The sequence below is a fragment of the Mchenga conophoros genome, linkage group LG12 (assembly GCF_057382185.1).
Source record: "Mchenga conophoros isolate Kocher_MC1m ecotype Shallow Benthic linkage group LG12, M_conophoros_male_GT1.1, whole genome shotgun sequence".
Taxonomy (NCBI): domain Eukaryota; kingdom Metazoa; phylum Chordata; class Actinopteri; order Cichliformes; family Cichlidae; genus Mchenga; species Mchenga conophoros.
In genome coordinates this window covers 33,122,107-33,138,914 of record NC_140537.1, presented here as the reverse complement: position 1 = coordinate 33,138,914, position 16,808 = coordinate 33,122,107, and the positions used below count along the sequence as shown (strand labels likewise).

Here is a 16,808-nt window from a genome sequence, read left to right as displayed (position 1 = left end):
GATCAGCAGCTCGTGTGGAAGACTGTACTTCCCCACTTGTCTCAGGAAGTACATCCTTTGCTGGGTCTTTTTAAGATGTTGGTCTCCCACTTCACCTCCTGGGAGATGGTGGTACCCAGCAGGGGCGGAGCCTGGGGGTGGCTTACTGGGCTTAAGCCCGGGTTGTTTTGTCAGAAGCCCGGGGTCTTTTGAAGTGTAATTTTTTCATAGTTAGATGCCTGGCTGACAACTGTATAAAACAAAAAGTACACACAATATTCGAAGCACATAGTGCACACTGTGGGAATTTACGACTGTGCGTGAATCCCCCCTGATATTGGTATGATCCGAGCTCGGGCACTAAGCGACTGAGCGAGGGGGCGGGGCAGCTGCTGCCAGCAGTGAGTGCGCTGTTGGAGAAACGGAGCCAGCCATACTAAGGAGAGCTTAAGTTTGACCAGGTACCAAAGCAAATCATTCGTACCGTACAAATAATGTAAATATGACGGTGAATCACGAAAGATTGATATCAAACTGATCACTTGACCAATATTACGTTACTTGCTCTTCAAGTGAATCAACAAATGGCAAAATGAAAAGCCGAACAAATGCTATTTTTTTAGAGAGTCTTAGCTTACGTGTGTTTATTTCATATTTTCAGTTCTTACCCTCCCCGACTAAATCGGTTTCAGTTATGTACTGAAATATAAGAATGGACATTCGAGGCTTCTTTCAAAGAAAAAACTCAGGTAAATGTTATTTTATATATTATGCTTTGTATGTTGTTCAGTATATTTCTATGCAAAACAAGAGGGATTTCAGTACACAGCAGGATATTCACATTTGTAACCAGATATTTACATACACTTTAGGGAGAAAACATGAAACATTTTTACTGTACAACATCAATTTAGATTAAACTTTTGTTTTAGATAAATATTGAAATATCTTTTGAATTAGTTAAATGTCAGAATAAAGAGAGACAGAGCTGTCTATTTTTTATCACTTTGATCAATTTTAGGAGTACATATACACTAAGTTTGTTAATTAATAAGAAAACTCCAGATGATTCCATTCTGAGCTGAAGAAGCTTCTGATAGGTTAGTAGAGTCCATGTGAGTAAATTGGTGGCACAGCTGTGGATGCATATAAGGCAAAACACAGAGCCTGTTTTTTTGACATGGGAAAATCAAGAGATGTCAACCAAAACACCAGGAAAAGAACTGTGGAGCTCCATAAGTGTGGCTCAATTTTGAATACAATTTGGTGCCATTTGCAATTAAGAAATACAGACAGTTTCTCTCTTTACTCTTAAAGTTAACAAATATGTTTTTTATATTTATCAATCTAAAAAAATAAACATTTAGTCTGATTTGATGTTACAATTAAAAAAGTGTTTGTGTTTTGATCTGAAGAGTTTGTAAATATCTGTATATTTGATGATTGTCAGCACAAAGAGAGAGAGAGGAACAGAGAGGGAGATGCAGAATGAGGACAGAACAGAGATGAACAAGAGCAGGTGAGACACACATGTTAGTCAAATGATTGTTTACCAAAAGTATCACTGTATCATAGGTACTCATGTATCTCGTACCTAGTGTTTCTTTTTAGGTTTGCTATTTTTCAAATTCTACATTTATTAAGTTATGCAGGCTTGTTTGCACAACAAGGCTAAATAATTATATAAACTTTTCTAAATCTAAATAGTGGACTTTGGTAGAATTAAAAAAATAAGTGTAGTGCAGGTCTATGATGATTTTTAGTGCTACTATCATCTAGTTCTGATTCTGGTTCTGTCTTGGTTAAATCCTCGGTAGTCCTGATTTTGAACTGTTGTAGTCCTGTTTTAATTCCGGATCAGTTCTGGGTCTGGTTGAATTGGGGTTTAGTCCTCATGTCTTGATACAGCCCCGATTGTGTTCTGCCTTGCTGCTTAATTAAAAAACTAGTTTAAGGTGTCCTGCACATGTGATATATATTTTTCCCTATATGAAGTCATTCTTTTTTGAACAAAACTCAAAACAGAGCCTATTAATCTCTCAGTCATTTCTAACCCCCCCCCCGCCAAAAAAAAAAAAAATCCCACATGCATACTACCCTTTAGGGCTAAGCCCCGGGTGTTTCAAATGTCTGGCTCCGCCTCTGGTACCCAGGAACTTGAAAAACAGTATTATAACACAATTTATTTTCACTTTTTCATATGTAATATGATTTGCTTCAGTAACCTTAGTTCACAAGTAAAACAAAAAAATCAAGACTATAGTTTCAGAAAATATTGCAGATACATTCATTAAAACCTTGTACTGTGTCTGAATATGGTAGTGTGGTGGCAAGAAGCAAGAAAGTCCTGAGTTTGAATCCACCAACTGACTTTCTGTTTGCCTGGGTTTCCACCAACTACTCCAACAGTTAACTGATGATTTTCAAATTGCCCGTGGGTGTGAATGTGGGTGAAAACGGTCGTCTGTCTCCTTGTGTTGGCCCTGGGGCAGACTAGACTGTCTCGATATGACAGCTGGCATTTTGTAACAACAATGTGTCTGTTTCTGACTTTTATATCATCTTGATTAAAACATGACTGCTCTTTTTTTTTTTTTTTTTTTTTTTAGCATTTTACACTTTCTCTTTTGGTTCAGTCTTGATTTGGATTTGACAAAAAGTGTAAAAAGATTTCTTTATTCTCTATGCATGTTGATGTTGTTGTTAAGGTCATGCTGGGAAAGTGTTTCCTGTGGCAGTTGCTGAAAAACAAAAATGTTGTAAAACTGGTTTAGTATCTGTCAGTTGAAATCCTCCTCAGCAGACTAAAACAACTCAGATTTCTCCTTCTTTCTGTCATGTTTATACTTTATTTAAGTAAAAGCAAATCCTGAGAGCTCAACATATAATTTTCTTCTTTCATTTTCTTTCTGTATGGAAACAAAACTGCCAAGATCTTCTAAGATTGTATTACGACAACACCATCTGCTGGTTGACTTGCTTTTAACAGTCATGAATGAAAACATTTCCACACTGTCAAACAGACTTTAAATTCCACTGCAAGGTGTGAGATCTCCTGCTGAAAAATACAACTACGAAAAATAGACAATTCAACAGGAAGTGCCTAAACTTTTCTGTGTGTCCTGTGTGTGAGTTTTCTCTCCACCAGAGTCACAAAGTGGTTCCTGTATGTGACAGGTGAGACCTGGAGATTTGGGACTGCCCCTGGTGGGCGGAGCTGGTCTTCGCTCCTTTCATAAGCGCAGGTGTGGGCAATTGGGTATTCCTTTGCAAACCTGAAGCTGCGAGTGCTTGGTCCGAGTTGGGCAAGTTGGTGTTTCTTAACTATGAAAGTCTGATACGCGTCCTTCCCCTAAACTTCTGTTAGAACGGTAGGTTACACAAAAATGTACCACTTGAGCTCTGGCTGTTGGCAGAGGTTTACAGTTATTTGCACCCTTGTAGGTGGGAAACATTGCTCCCGTGAGAACGGTATAGTGGACTTCATCGCCACTGACCCACATTTATTAGGGTGTGACACGAACTTGTGGACAGGTAACAAAACCAATTCAGTGGAGGAATATTCCTGTGTTTTATTGTCCAGCTAGTGATCTCCTGCCTTTTATTCACAGAGTACCGAGCTGCTGCTTTGCCAGGTGGAATTCTGGTTGCGGGCAAAGGACCCGACACATCAGTGTGTTTTAATTTGTTTTAAACTGGTGTAAGCCGACAGACTGACTGCTGCGGCTGTCGATGGTTTTGGTTTTTGGTTTTACTTTTTCTGTATCAGTAGGCACCACAGATATTGATCCTTTTAGTATTTTAACCCCTTTATTTATATATATATATATATATATATATATATATATATATATATATATATATATATATATATATATATATATATATATATATATATATATATATATATATATATATATATATATATATTGTCGCAGACGGTGAAGGCGCTGCAGGGAAAACAAATCCTTTTTTTGTCTCCCCGCTTTTGCATGCACAGCGGTGGGCCCGAGTGAAGACGGCACTGAAGATTTGACTTTTTTTCTATAGTGTTTTACCCATTTGGGGTCATGTGTGAGTTGCCGTCCATGTTTAACCTGTGTGCTATGTTGATTTGTTTTTAAACGGTTCCCCGCAGCGCTTGTCCCGTCTCACGGGCAATCGCACAGTTTTATCGTCTCTAATAAGGTAACGTTTTTAATTGGTTTGAGGTGCCGCTGTTACACTGTTTCTTTTATTTTGTATTAAAAAATTAAACTCTTTTAAACTGACTGTGCGCCTACGGCTCTGTCCTATTTTAAATAGGTACCTACCACGGGTCACAAACTGGCGTTGTCGGACAGGACGAGCCTCTAGGTGTGCACAGCGATTAGTCAGTTGGTTTGTGTAAAATTTTTATTTTTATGGGTGTGTGTTTTAAACTGTTTTATATTTGTATTTATTTTTTTTAGGCAAAGCAGCAGCTGGTAAATCCTGGTGGTAACAAAGTGTAATCTGCATTTAAACACAGTAGGCACTTACTGTTGAGGGTTTTTATCTTTTATTATGGAGTCCCAATCAGGCATTTCTAGCCCCTGTAGACCTCATGACTCTACCCCTATGGAGGGCTCTCTCCAAGAGAGGCTGGTTTATATCCCTAGAGAGAGGTCGTGCCCCCTGTTTAGTGGAACTGGGGAAATTAGTGTCCAAAGTTGGGTGGAGGAAATAAAATCTGTGATGCGCACTCGTAGACTTGCCCCTGTTGATAGAGCCCATTATATCTATGATCATTTGACTGGTGATGCTCGTGAGGAAATAAAATATAGGTCCCAGCAAGTAAGAGAAGATCCAGACCGCATTTTTGGTATTCTCCTTAGCCAGTATGGTTGCCCCATGTCCTTTATTGCTGTTAAGGAAGCTTTTTATGCAAGAAGGCAGCAAGAAGGAGAGTCACTGAGGGAATTCTCACATGCATTGTTTTCTCTCATGGACAAAATGATCCAAAGTTGTCCAGAGAGGCGAATTCCTGAGGCTGCTAGACTGCTTTCTGATCAGTTTGTAGAGGGTGTCCGGGATGGAAATTTGAGCCGCGAGCTTAAAAGGATTGTTCGCGAACATCCAGATTATGACCTCCATACTTTAAGAGATGAAGGCCTCAGGTGGGAGCGGGAAGGCAGAGTAGGAGTAGAACCCGGCCGGTTCAGGACTTATTCTGTCCCAGCAGTCTACAGCATTCAGCATACAGGACAAACAAAGGGGCCAAGGGATACTATTGGGTCAGAATTAGCAGAGGTTAAGGAAATGTTAAAACGGCAGCAGGCCCAGATTGATCAGCTTACACATGAGTTGAGAGTTGCCCATACATCAAGTAAGTCTAGGTTCACGCAGAGAGGAAGGCAGGTTATTTGCAGACGGTGTCAGAAGCCTGGCCATTTTGCTAAAGACTGTGATAATGAGAGGGTAGTAGCCTTTGAATCTACAGCCCCTAGCAGGAGCTCATCTGGGCAGGGTACGTTTTCCATGCAGGCGGAAAACTAGCACCCTCTGTTATGCTGAGCCACATATCAGATGGGGACATAACTGGCTCCAACAGTTGTAATGCTCAAATGTCTGGTCCCCCACCCAAGTTGGTAGGCTCCTGTCCAAAGGTTACCATTAATATGGGAGGGGTAGATGTCTCCTGTTTATTAGACACTGGATCCATGGTCACTACCATCACGGAGAGTTTTTTTGCCAAACATTTTAAGAACTGGGGTCCAGAGAAACTGAAAGCATGCCATTGGCTGCGGTTACGGGCAGCTAATGGGCTAGATATTCCCTATGTTGGCTACCTGGAGCTTGATTGCAAAGTGTTAGGGAGGCAAATACCGAAACGTGGTGTGTTAGTTGTTAGAGATCCTTTGGAGCTCAGCCCCAACTCAGAAATATGTGGAGTACTCGGCATGAATGTGATCCGTGAGTGTTATAGGGAGCTGTTTTTGGAACATGGCTCTGCTCTTTTTGACCTTCCTTTAGTGCAGGAGGATCCTTGGCAGCAGGCTTTGCAGCGTTGCCATACAGCGCAGCTACAGCCTGAAGCACAAGTTAGTGGCCCAGTGAGAGTTAAGGGTAGGAGAAAAATTTGCATCCCCGCAGGCACAATGAAGTTTGTACCAACTACATGTCGGAAAGTCCCTTCAGCACACACTGGAACAGCGCTTTTCGAACCATTAGATGCCGGTTTGCCTCATGGTCTCCTTTCTTCTCCAGCTTTGGTCCAGGTGGTCAGTGGCACTGCATTTATCCCAGTTACCAATGTGGGATTAACTGAGGCCATTTTGCCACCTCGCAGTCAGCTTGGCACCTTGTGCCAAGTTGAAATTGTCAGCCAATCGGATGGCTCGACCAGGCTCTTGGAAGATTTGGGAGAGGAAAAATGTGTTACCATGGCAACCCAGAGTGTGGAATCCAACCCTCTGAAAACTGCAATTAATGCAATTGATCTCTCAGCCCTCACTGTACAGGATCAGGACAGGGTAAGGGCCCTTTTGCGTGACTACCAATCTGTTTTTTCTTCACATGATGGTGACCTAGGGTGTACCAATTTAATGACTCATGAGATCCCACTTTTAGATGAGACTCCGGTCCGCCAGCGGTATCGACGGATTCCACCTTCAGAGTATGAGAGCGTTAAGGCCCATATTCAACACCTGTTGGAGAGTCAGGTGATCAGAGAAAGTTGTAGCCCTTTTGCATCCCCAATCGTGGTAGTACGAAAGAAGGACTCCAGTATTAGGCTTTGTGTGGATTACCGTCTGCTGAACTCAAGGACTAGGAAGGATGCTTTTCCCTTGCCCCGAATTGAGGAGTCCTTGGATGTGTTGTCAGGTGCATGTTGGTTCTCTACCTTGGACTTGGCTAGTGGCTACAATCAGGTCCCTGTTGCTGAGCCAGACAAAAAGAAAACTGCTTTCTGTACTCCTTTTGGGTTATTTGAGTTCAACCGCATGCCGTTTGGCCTCTGTAATGCACCAAGCACCTTTCAGAGATTGATGGAGCGAATGTTTGGTTCCCAGAATCACCAGTCTTTGTTGTTGTACTTGGATGATGTGATTGTCTTCTCTACCACAGTAGATGAGCATATTCAGCGCCTAGGAGCAGTACTGGAGACCTTGCGGGTACAAAACTTGAAGGCCAAGTTGGAAAAATGCTGTTTTCTGCAGACAGAGGTAAAGTACCTTGGGCATGTGATCTCCAAGGACGGGGTAGCCACGGACCCAGACAAAATATCTGCGGTGTCTAATTGGCAAACTCCTAGCTCTGTTGCTGAATTGAGATCATTCTTAGGGTTTGCTAGTTACTATCGCCGCTTTGTTCCAGGTTTTGCATCCCTAGCTGCTCCGCTCCACCAGCTGGTGGCCGAACTGGCTGGGACTAAGCACAAACGCCCCTCCAAGCGTGCATTGCAGGAAGTCTGGACCGAGCAGTGTGAAAATAGCTTTCAAGAGTTGAAAGCTCGGTTGGTGCATTCCCCCGTATTGGCTTATGCTAATTTTTCACAACCTTTTATCTTGGAGGTTGATGCCAGCCACTGGGGTCTGGGGGCAGTGCTTTCACAACAGCAAGCTGATGGCAAGGTGCGTCCTATAGCTTATGCTAGTCGAGGGCTAAAGCCCACGGAACGTAACATGTCCAATTACAGCTCCATGAAACTTGAATTCCTAGCCTTGAAATGGGCTATGACTGAAAAATTCAGAGAATATTTGCTGGGTAACAGGTGTGTTGTCTATACAGACAACAACCCCTTGAGCCATCTGACTACAGCAAAGCTTGGAGCTTTGGAACAGCGCTGGGCGGCTCAGCTCTCTTCTTTTGATTTTTCAATTAAGTATCGTCCGGGTCGTACAAATGGCAATGCAGATGCTTTGTCTCGACAGTGTCAGCCATCCGATCAAACTGTGTCTTTAGAAACACTGCTTCCTGGTACTTCCCTTCCAGACTCTTTAGTGCAAACAGTTTTACCACCCCAGCAAGTAATCCAATCTATGATTTCGGTTTTACCCTCTCATTCACTTGCAGACCTTGCTACTTTGCAGAGGGAAGACCCCACGATTAGTGGTTTTTTGAAGTTTTGGTGCAGAGGAACTGGCCCTACTCGCCAGGAGAGAAGAGATTTGCCAGCAGCAGTGCTGGAAATGTTGCGCCAGTGGAGGAAACTGGTAGAAAAGGAGGGCGTCCTTTATCGGCAGATCTTTCAGCCAGATGGGGGGGAACCAGTGTGCCAATTAGTGGTCCCTCAGAGTCTCAAGAATGAGGTTTTACATGGCTTGCATAATGACCATGGTCATCAGGGAGCTGACAGGACTGCAGACTTGATACGCAGGAGGTGTTATTGGCCAGGTATGTCTAAGGAGGTTCAGGATTACTGTCAGCAATGTGAACGTTGTGCGCAGGCTAAAGCAGTTTATCCCAAACCTAAAACAACCATGGGTCACCTCATGGCTGCGAGGCCCAATCAGATTCTGGCAATTGATTTCACATGCCTTGAACCCTCCGTTGATGGCCGTGAAAATGTATTGATTCTTACTGATGTGTTTTCAAAGTTCACTCAGGCCATTTCTACTAAGGATCAAAAGGCAACTACTGTGGCCAGTGTTTTGGTTTATGAGTGGTTTTATCGCTTTGGTGTTCCCTCTAGGATCCACTCCGATCAGGGGAGGAGTTTTGAAGGAGCATTAGTTCAGCAGCTATGCCAGTTATATGGTGTGGAAAAGACTCGCACCACTCCTTACCACCCACAAGGTAATGGCCAGTGTGAGCGTTTTAATCGGACTCTGCATGATCTGTTGAGAACCCTGCCCCCTGAGCAAAAGCGTCATTGGCCCATGTATTTACAGCAGCTCACCTTTTCTTACAATACCACAATCCATCAAACTACGGGTGAGTCACCCTATTTTCTTATGTTTGGCCAAGAGCCCCAGCTCCCAGTTGACTTCCTGTTAGGCAGAGTGGAGGAACCCACCCACGGCCCGGTACACACTTGGGTCCAAGAGCATCAGAAACGTCTAGATGTAGCTTATAAAGGTGTGAGTAACCGCACCAAAGCAGCAGCGACGCTGCGTGCAGATCGTCAACCTGCCCCAGCTTCTGACCCCTTGCCATTGCATCAGTTAGTGTATTTGAGAGATCATAGCATTCGGGGACGGAATAAAATCCAAGATTTTTGGGGCGTTACACCGTATTGTATTGTCCGTGCCCCTGCTGATGCTGGTCCTGTGTATACAGTGGCCCCACTCAATGATCCAGAACAGAAAAGACAGGTTAATAGACAATTTATCAAGCCGATCCCTGCTGATATCTGTGAGAAAATAAGGGCAGAGCTCCAGCAAACTGCTAACCCTAGAAGTTCACCTGACCGGTTACCCCCGTCTGAGAATGAGGGAGACTTTTATGTGTGGCAACGAAGGGAGTCCCCAAGAGGTGACCCCCAAAGTGTACAAACTGATTCTGCACCTTGTCCCCAACAACTCCCAGAGGACCTGGCTATAGTAATGAGGCCGCAGTCCAGAAGGACTAATCCTGGTACCCTGACTCCACAGTGTAGTGTCCCCACTCCATTAGCTGAAAGTGGTACAGTTAGAAGAACGACACGCTCAACAGCTGGCCACCATTCCAATCCACACCATCTGCCCCAATCAGCTGAAGCCAGGCCACCTAGTGTACATTCAGTTACAGCTTTTTATAGACCGTGGCTTTAAGGTTTCATTGTCGGGTCGCCAATGCAAAAACCAGGGGGGAGAATGTGACAGGTGAGACCTGGAGATTTGGGACTGCCCCTGGTGGGCGGAGCTGGTCTTCGCTCCTTTCATAAGCGCAGGTGTGGGCAATTGGGTATTCCTTTGCAAACCTGAAGCTGCGAGTGCTTGGTCCGAGTTGGGCAAGTTGGTGTTTCTTAACTATGAAAGTCTGATACGCGTCCTTCCCCTAAACTTCTGTTAGAACGGTAGGTTACACAAAAATGTACCACTTGAGCTCTGGCTGTTGGCAGAGGTTTACAGTTATTTGCACCCTTGTAGGTGGGAAACATTGCTCCCGTGAGAACGGTATAGTGGACTTCATCGCCACTGACCCACATTTATTAGGGTGTGACACGAACTTGTGGACAGGTAACAAAACCAATTCAGTGGAGGAATATTCCTGTGTTTTATTGTCCAGCTAGTGATCTCCTGCCTTTTATTCACAGAGTACCGAGCTGCTGCTTTGCCAGGTGGAATTCTGGTTGCGGGCAAAGGACCCGACACATCAGTGTGTTTTAATTTGTTTTAAACTGGTGTAAGCCGACAGACTGACTGCTGCGGCTGTCGATGGTTTTGGTTTTTGGTTTTACTTTTTCTGTATCAGTAGGCACCACAGATATTGATCCTTTTAGTATTTTAACCCCTTTATTTATATATATATATATATATATAGTCGCAGACGGTGAAGGCGCTGCAGGGAAAACAAATCCTTTTTTTGTCTCCCCGCTTTTGCATGCACAGCGGTGGGCCCGAGTGAAGACGGCACTGAAGATTTGACTTTTTTTCTATAGTGTTTTACCCATTTGGGGTAATGTGTGAGTTGCCGTCCATGTTTAACCTGTGTGCTATGTTGATTTGTTTTTAAACGGTTCCCCGCAGCGCTTGTCCCGTCTCACGGGCAATCGCACAGTTTTATCGTCTCTAATAAGGTAACGTTTTTAATTGGTTTGAGGTGCCGCTGTTACACTGTTTCTTTTATTTTGTATTAAAAAATTAAACTCTTTTAAACTGACTGTGCGCCTACGGCTCTGTCCTATTTTAAATAGGTACCTACCACGGGTCACATGTAGAAGAAGCAGTCATGACCTGAAGGAGTAGCTGAAATCTGATTTTAAATTCCACTGCAAAGTGTGAGATCTCCTGCTGAAAAATATAACTACGAAGAACAGTCCTGTTGTTGGTTGGATTCTGAAAATAACTGTTAAGATTTTTACACATTTTTTTTACATGCTATGTTAAAATTCACAAAAAAAGATTGTTACTACTGCAATAACATATTTCTTTGTTTCATTTTTAACACATCCTTTCTAAGAGTGTACTAGCATCAGCCTAGTGAAAAGACTAATCGAGTACACATTCTTGTAATGCAGTGATCTCTCCAGAATTAAAAAAAAACATGTTTTTGAATGTTTTTTATTAATCCTAAATTAGTGCAGTGTTTCATAAATTCATTTATATGATGAATATGAAATTATTATCAATGGCCTAACACAGTTATATGTGACTCTGTGCATTTACTGTGCAACCTAACATTGATACTGTGGTTTCTTAGACATGTTAGTCAGTGCATTGTAGCATTATCTCGGCACTTATCTGTTTACACTGACTCTATTGGTAACAGTACTGCAGGCACGTGCAGGGGGGGGGCTAGAGGGGCTTGAGCACCCGCCCCTTTCCTGATGGGTGCCCAAAGTGCCCTTTTGATAAGGCAACTTTTTTAAAAAAATTATTATTTTTTTAATGTGTGTGTGGGTGCGGAGTCCTGTCTGTGCCCCTCAACAATAATATTTAACTATTAATCACAGTTTTGCTAAATAAAAGGATCTGGCTTGCATCAGTCACATGATCACATTTAACCAATGATCGCCCTTGACGGCAGAACGCGCTGGTTACGAGCCGGGAACGAGCTCACAAAGAGCACGCGCATTTTTAGCGGTCCGGAGCTGTAGGAGAAACACAAGTTAACTCAGAGACACAGACTGATGCGATAAAACCAGTAAGTAGGTGTACAGCGCACACTGTAGTGTGTAGCACCCAGGAGTATTAGCTTATTACGTACACGTTGGTAAGTTGTCTTGTTGCAAACATTACCTGTCCTTTTATTAACTGCACATGTAGTGCTGGTCATAGCTGCTGGCTACCTGTGTAAGGCTGTCATGGGTCTGTAGCTCTGTCACCGTTTTAGGGAACATATTTAGTTTTAAAGTATTTAGAACATATTTAGTTTTAAAGTAAGTTTCCGGGCTTTTCCTGCCTTTCTGGAGGGATTATATTTCACTAAAAAACGATCTAATATGCATGTCCACATAATTATGCATTATTATAATATTTTAAAAAACACACGCTGTATTTTAAAGAACATACATTAAGAAGCAGATTATATTAGATTTATATTTTAAATAAGACAAAATTTGGATTTTACAGCAGTAAAATGATTGTATCTCTACAGTTTAAAAATGTAATAAGCTTTGCCCCTGCACAGAGTGGATAGTGAAACAAATGGAATCATCATAATGACATTATTTCATATTTATTACTTCCCCCTCCTCTTTGCTTTATTATTGTAGCTCTAGTAATAAATAATAATGTAAGGATTCTGGATCAGCACCATGATGCCCATAGTATATACAGTATTCTGAAGAAGGTCTAACATGTCACTGTGTGTGCGTGCATGTGTGTGTTTTATTTAGATGGATTTTTAAAAAAAAATATTACTCATGATATAACATTGTCCAGACATGGCTGGTAAGGACATGAGGAGGAAACAGTAGGAGCTGTGTGAGGCTACTAAAGGCAGGGCTATAACATTTTTCTGTCATCATTTTATTATAGATTAAGTGCAAGAGTTGTTAGGTGTGGATAATTAGATTATAGTTTATTGCAATAACAAGTTGTGCCTTGTTCTCAGATAGACAGCAAGTGGAGAGTGATATATGAAATGATGGGATGGAAGGAAGAAGAGAAGCAAAGAGTGATTCACAGGCAGAGCCTAAATTATTTCTCACAGTTTTTTGTTGCCTTATGGTTCCAAGTGCTGTCACCAGTCTTTGCATTTTGTTATTATCTCATGACACTTGTTTAATCAGCTACCATCTCTCCTATGGACTTTTTAATGTCTACAGTCTCAGATCAACACTGCCCTGCCCTTCCCATATTAGATTCTTGATGAATGTGTGTTGTTGTTATTCAACCTGGTTCAATGTGCCCCTTTTTAACTTTGAGCACCCGCCCCTTTAAACCTCTCTGCACGGCCCTGCAGTACTGTCTTCAGTGCACTGCTGTTTCTTTAAATGAATGATCAAAATATTTGTTAAACGAGTTTTGTGAGCAGACACCTGCTAGACTTCACATCACTAGAGAGAATCTGTAAGTGAAATCTACTGAACAAAACTTGGAGGAGAACCCATTTCTCTTTAATAAACTTCTGTCCAGCTGAATCTTGTTTCACGTGTTCTCCAAACCCTCTGCCTTTTCTTTCAACACATGTTCAGTTCCTTTAACTTCTCGTGTGTTAAGCTCTTCAAAGCATTACAGTTGTTTCCTATAAATATGTTTGTCTTTAATTTCCTAGCAGTTACTGCACAGGTGCATTTATCTAAAAAACAGTAATTGTATGTTAATATTTTTTAACAGGGAGTGGTGCTTGATGACACAATTCATCATTGCTGAGTCACCAACCTGACTGGATTCCTCCATCCAAATGACTGCATCCAAACTCAGAAAATAGTTTGTATGAACAAAGCTGCAGAGGTTTCAGATGAAGGTGCAGCTTTATAATAGTGATGTTTTATTTGTATATTATATTTACACACAAGATGGAGACAAAGTTCATATAATACATACATTTCTTAATGAAACTTTCATACAAATAATATGTTCGTCTTTCAGCTCAACACGTGACTCCAACTTATATTGGTGTTTTATTCGTATATTATTTTTACTCACAACATGGACACAAAGTTTGTATTTTCATTTACGGAAAAACGTTTAAACATTTTATTTCCACTTTCTCACATTTTTAAATGTAAATCGTTAAATGTTAGGAATGACTTACCAGGTAAAACAGAGCATTAAGACTGAGCCGAGTTCATCTGTAAATATTTTAAATAGACAAATAAAACATATTTTTCTTGTATTTCCACAAACAGTGGGTCTAAATAAATAATTTGTCAGGAGTTATTAAGAAATGTTGAGTTACTATAATTATCAGAGAAAGATGAGTGATTAACTAAAAGTCAGTAAAACTTCATTTATTCTTTTTGCCAATTGAATCTTTTTTTACCCTGCAGACATGCAAAAACCTGTGATATCAAATCAGACTGAGATTTCATTATAAAATCAACATTTTCTTATGGGGGGAAAAGTTACAGTGGCAAAGCTTTATCGTAAACATTTGGTTGTTTTTTAAACTTTCTTCTTGTTAGCAAACATATTGTCTATGGTTGATTAATATTTTACTCATCAGCACCTGCAGTGATTTTATTGTTTGTTTGTTTGTTTTTCCTGAAAATCCTCCTTCAGACATTTAACCCAGCATGTAGTTTTATTTAATTCAAACTAGTGATGTCAAACGATTAAAATTTGTAATCAGATTAATCACAGGATTGCTGTGGATTAATTTTGATTAATCACAATTAAATATCATTCATTTTTTTTCATGGTCCTTGTGCCTGTCCTTGGCCGACGCACCTGCAGCTGATTACCGATGATTCCTCACAACTGTTTGCTGACTCTTCATAAGGCAGGGGCGCTGAGCTACTCCTCGCTGGAATATTGAGTAACTCTAGTTAGTATTGACTGGCTCTGTAGAAAGCAATCATTTCTTGTGCGTACCTACGAGTAACTTTCGTGTTTGTGTGTAGATTTCCCGGAGCTGTGACCCTGGACCCCTGAGTGCGAGTGGAGCTGTTCAGCGTGGAGCGGGTGTGAGGACCTTGTGTTTCCCTACCCTGTGGACCCTTTTCCCCCCGCGTGTATATAGAGCACCCGGTGTGGTTAATAAAGCTCAGTTAAACTGTGTTTCTCAGTCTGCGCCCGAGTCTGTTCTATTCATCCTGACATTTTTAGTCGGTATAAATCGCATTTCATTTTGCATGAGCAAACAGACTCAAGAAAAAAGGGAATACATATGCACTTAACATGCTTATTGAACATCTTGAACATTCATGTTAACAAATAACTCTAAACATTTATCAACATCAATGTGGCCCTGTTACTAAGACAAACTTGTTGACAATGTTCGAGAGGAGAGCTGACCGCTTCTTATTTACAATGTTGCCTGCAACTGAGAACAGTCTACAGTTGTGATTTTTCCCTCAGTTTCCCAGTCATGTGCCACTGTTAACAAATGTTCAGCAGAGGAGGCTACCCCCCCCCCCCCCCCCTGTCCCCTTCTGGCTGCCTCTGCCTCAATTTTATCCCACAACTTAGACATTCACATTACTCACACCCTCATTACACATACATATAGGATCTTGGGGGTGGGCACGATACACGGAGTCCAAATTACCATCAGGGTGTACACCTCACCCCTGGCATCGTTGCCCACCTCTCAATTTTAAATACACGTAGACATTGAGGGCTAGCAGGAGGGACTATGCGCTTACCTGCTGCTCTCTGGCAGGTAGCTCCATGCCCTCCTGGGTTTTAAATGCACCTTAGAACACACATGCATCAACATTACAATGAGCGGGTGGAGGGAGGTTTGGAGTCTTCTCCCACCCCCGTTCTCTGCGACCTGCTGGAGCGGGGGGGCTAGGAGGAGGAGTTGGCCGTCCGACTGCGGTCTGGAGTGTGGGGCCTCCCTGCTGCTGCGGAGTCGGGGCGGTCTGCCTCTCCCCACCGCAGGGACAAGGGTAACACCACCTGGGTCTGGGTGCAGTTCCCCCCTCCAGGGGCAAGGGTACCTAGACCCGGTTCGTAGAGTATGCTTGGGGAGTGTGATCGTGTGTACAGCGTCTCTTTATGTCTGTCTCCACGTTGGTTGAGTGTGGAGTAAGTGCATATGAGAGCATGAGGGTGGGAATGGATGTTTGTATATGTGTGTGCCTGTATGTCTGTGTCTATATGTCAGGTTGGGTATCAGGCGCCACCTCTCTGGGGACATCTCGGGCCCTCCAAGGTTTGGAGGCCTATCTCCCCCCCATCACCACTTCCCCTGCCAGTGGCGGACTCCCTCAGGTGTCGGTGCGTTGGTGGTTCTTTGTGTCTGGGGATGGGCGTCCAGGTACACGCCAGCTCACTCCTTGGCGGCCGCTTATCGGGGCCTGGAGCCTGGGGCTCGCTCGGGCCACTTCGGAGGTGGGGTGCCCCCGGCCTCTCGGCCTGGGGCTCGGTCACTCAGGCACAGCTGGCTGCCGGCGGAGCTCACGGGCGCGTCACTGCAACTCCCCCTGGCTTCTGCTCCGCGGCTGCTGAGTGACCCCTCATCTGGGACTCTCCTCAGCTCTTTCTGGGACAGTGGCGCGGCTGCCCCTCTGTTGGTCTTCCTTGGTCTCTTGTGTTCTGGGGGCCTCTGGATGTCTGGAGTTTTGATCTCCTCCATACCTGCTTCATGACCTGGAGGACGGGGCTGTGGCCCCCCACACCCTCTAGCAGATCGTTACATGAAGGAACCTTTTAAAAAAACAAGCGCGTCCATGCTCACAGGTGTACACACTGGTGATCACACCCACAAACTACACCCTTTTTGGCTCCTACCTCAAAGCACACTGTGTTCTGTTGATCTTATGTGCTGCACAATAATGTTTAACATTTAGTATTTACTGTCATATTCCCATATATCATTGTGATGTTGTTTATTCTATTACTCTTGTTCTCTTCTGCTTGTTTTCTTTTTTCTTTCTCAACAGGTGATTGATAGATGCATTTTTTTCTCTTTTTTTTTTTCCTGCCCTGCCCATTCTGTTGGTTTTTGTTTTTTGCCCTTCTCCCCCGTCCCTCTTCTCAGCTGTTTCTCTTTCCCTCTTTCTTTCTCCCCTTCTTTCCTCCAGTCAAGTCTGTCCCGTATTCAGCAAGTGAAAATAAAATAAACAATAAAAGGTGAATCAAATGGACCATTATGGCAAGGCTGGG

General features: G+C 42.8%; 1 long non-coding RNA gene across 1 annotated transcript; it reads left to right on the top strand.

Moving 5' to 3' along the window:
• Positions 1-1,437: 1,437 nt before the first annotated feature.
• Positions 1,438-14,693, top strand: LOC146563032 (uncharacterized). The gene is made up of 3 exons (XR_014894706.1): positions 1,438-1,498; positions 14,430-14,520; positions 14,597-14,693. It is a non-coding gene; the product is annotated as an uncharacterized LOC146563032 (long non-coding RNA).
• The last annotated feature ends 2,115 nt before the right edge of the window (positions 14,694-16,808 follow it).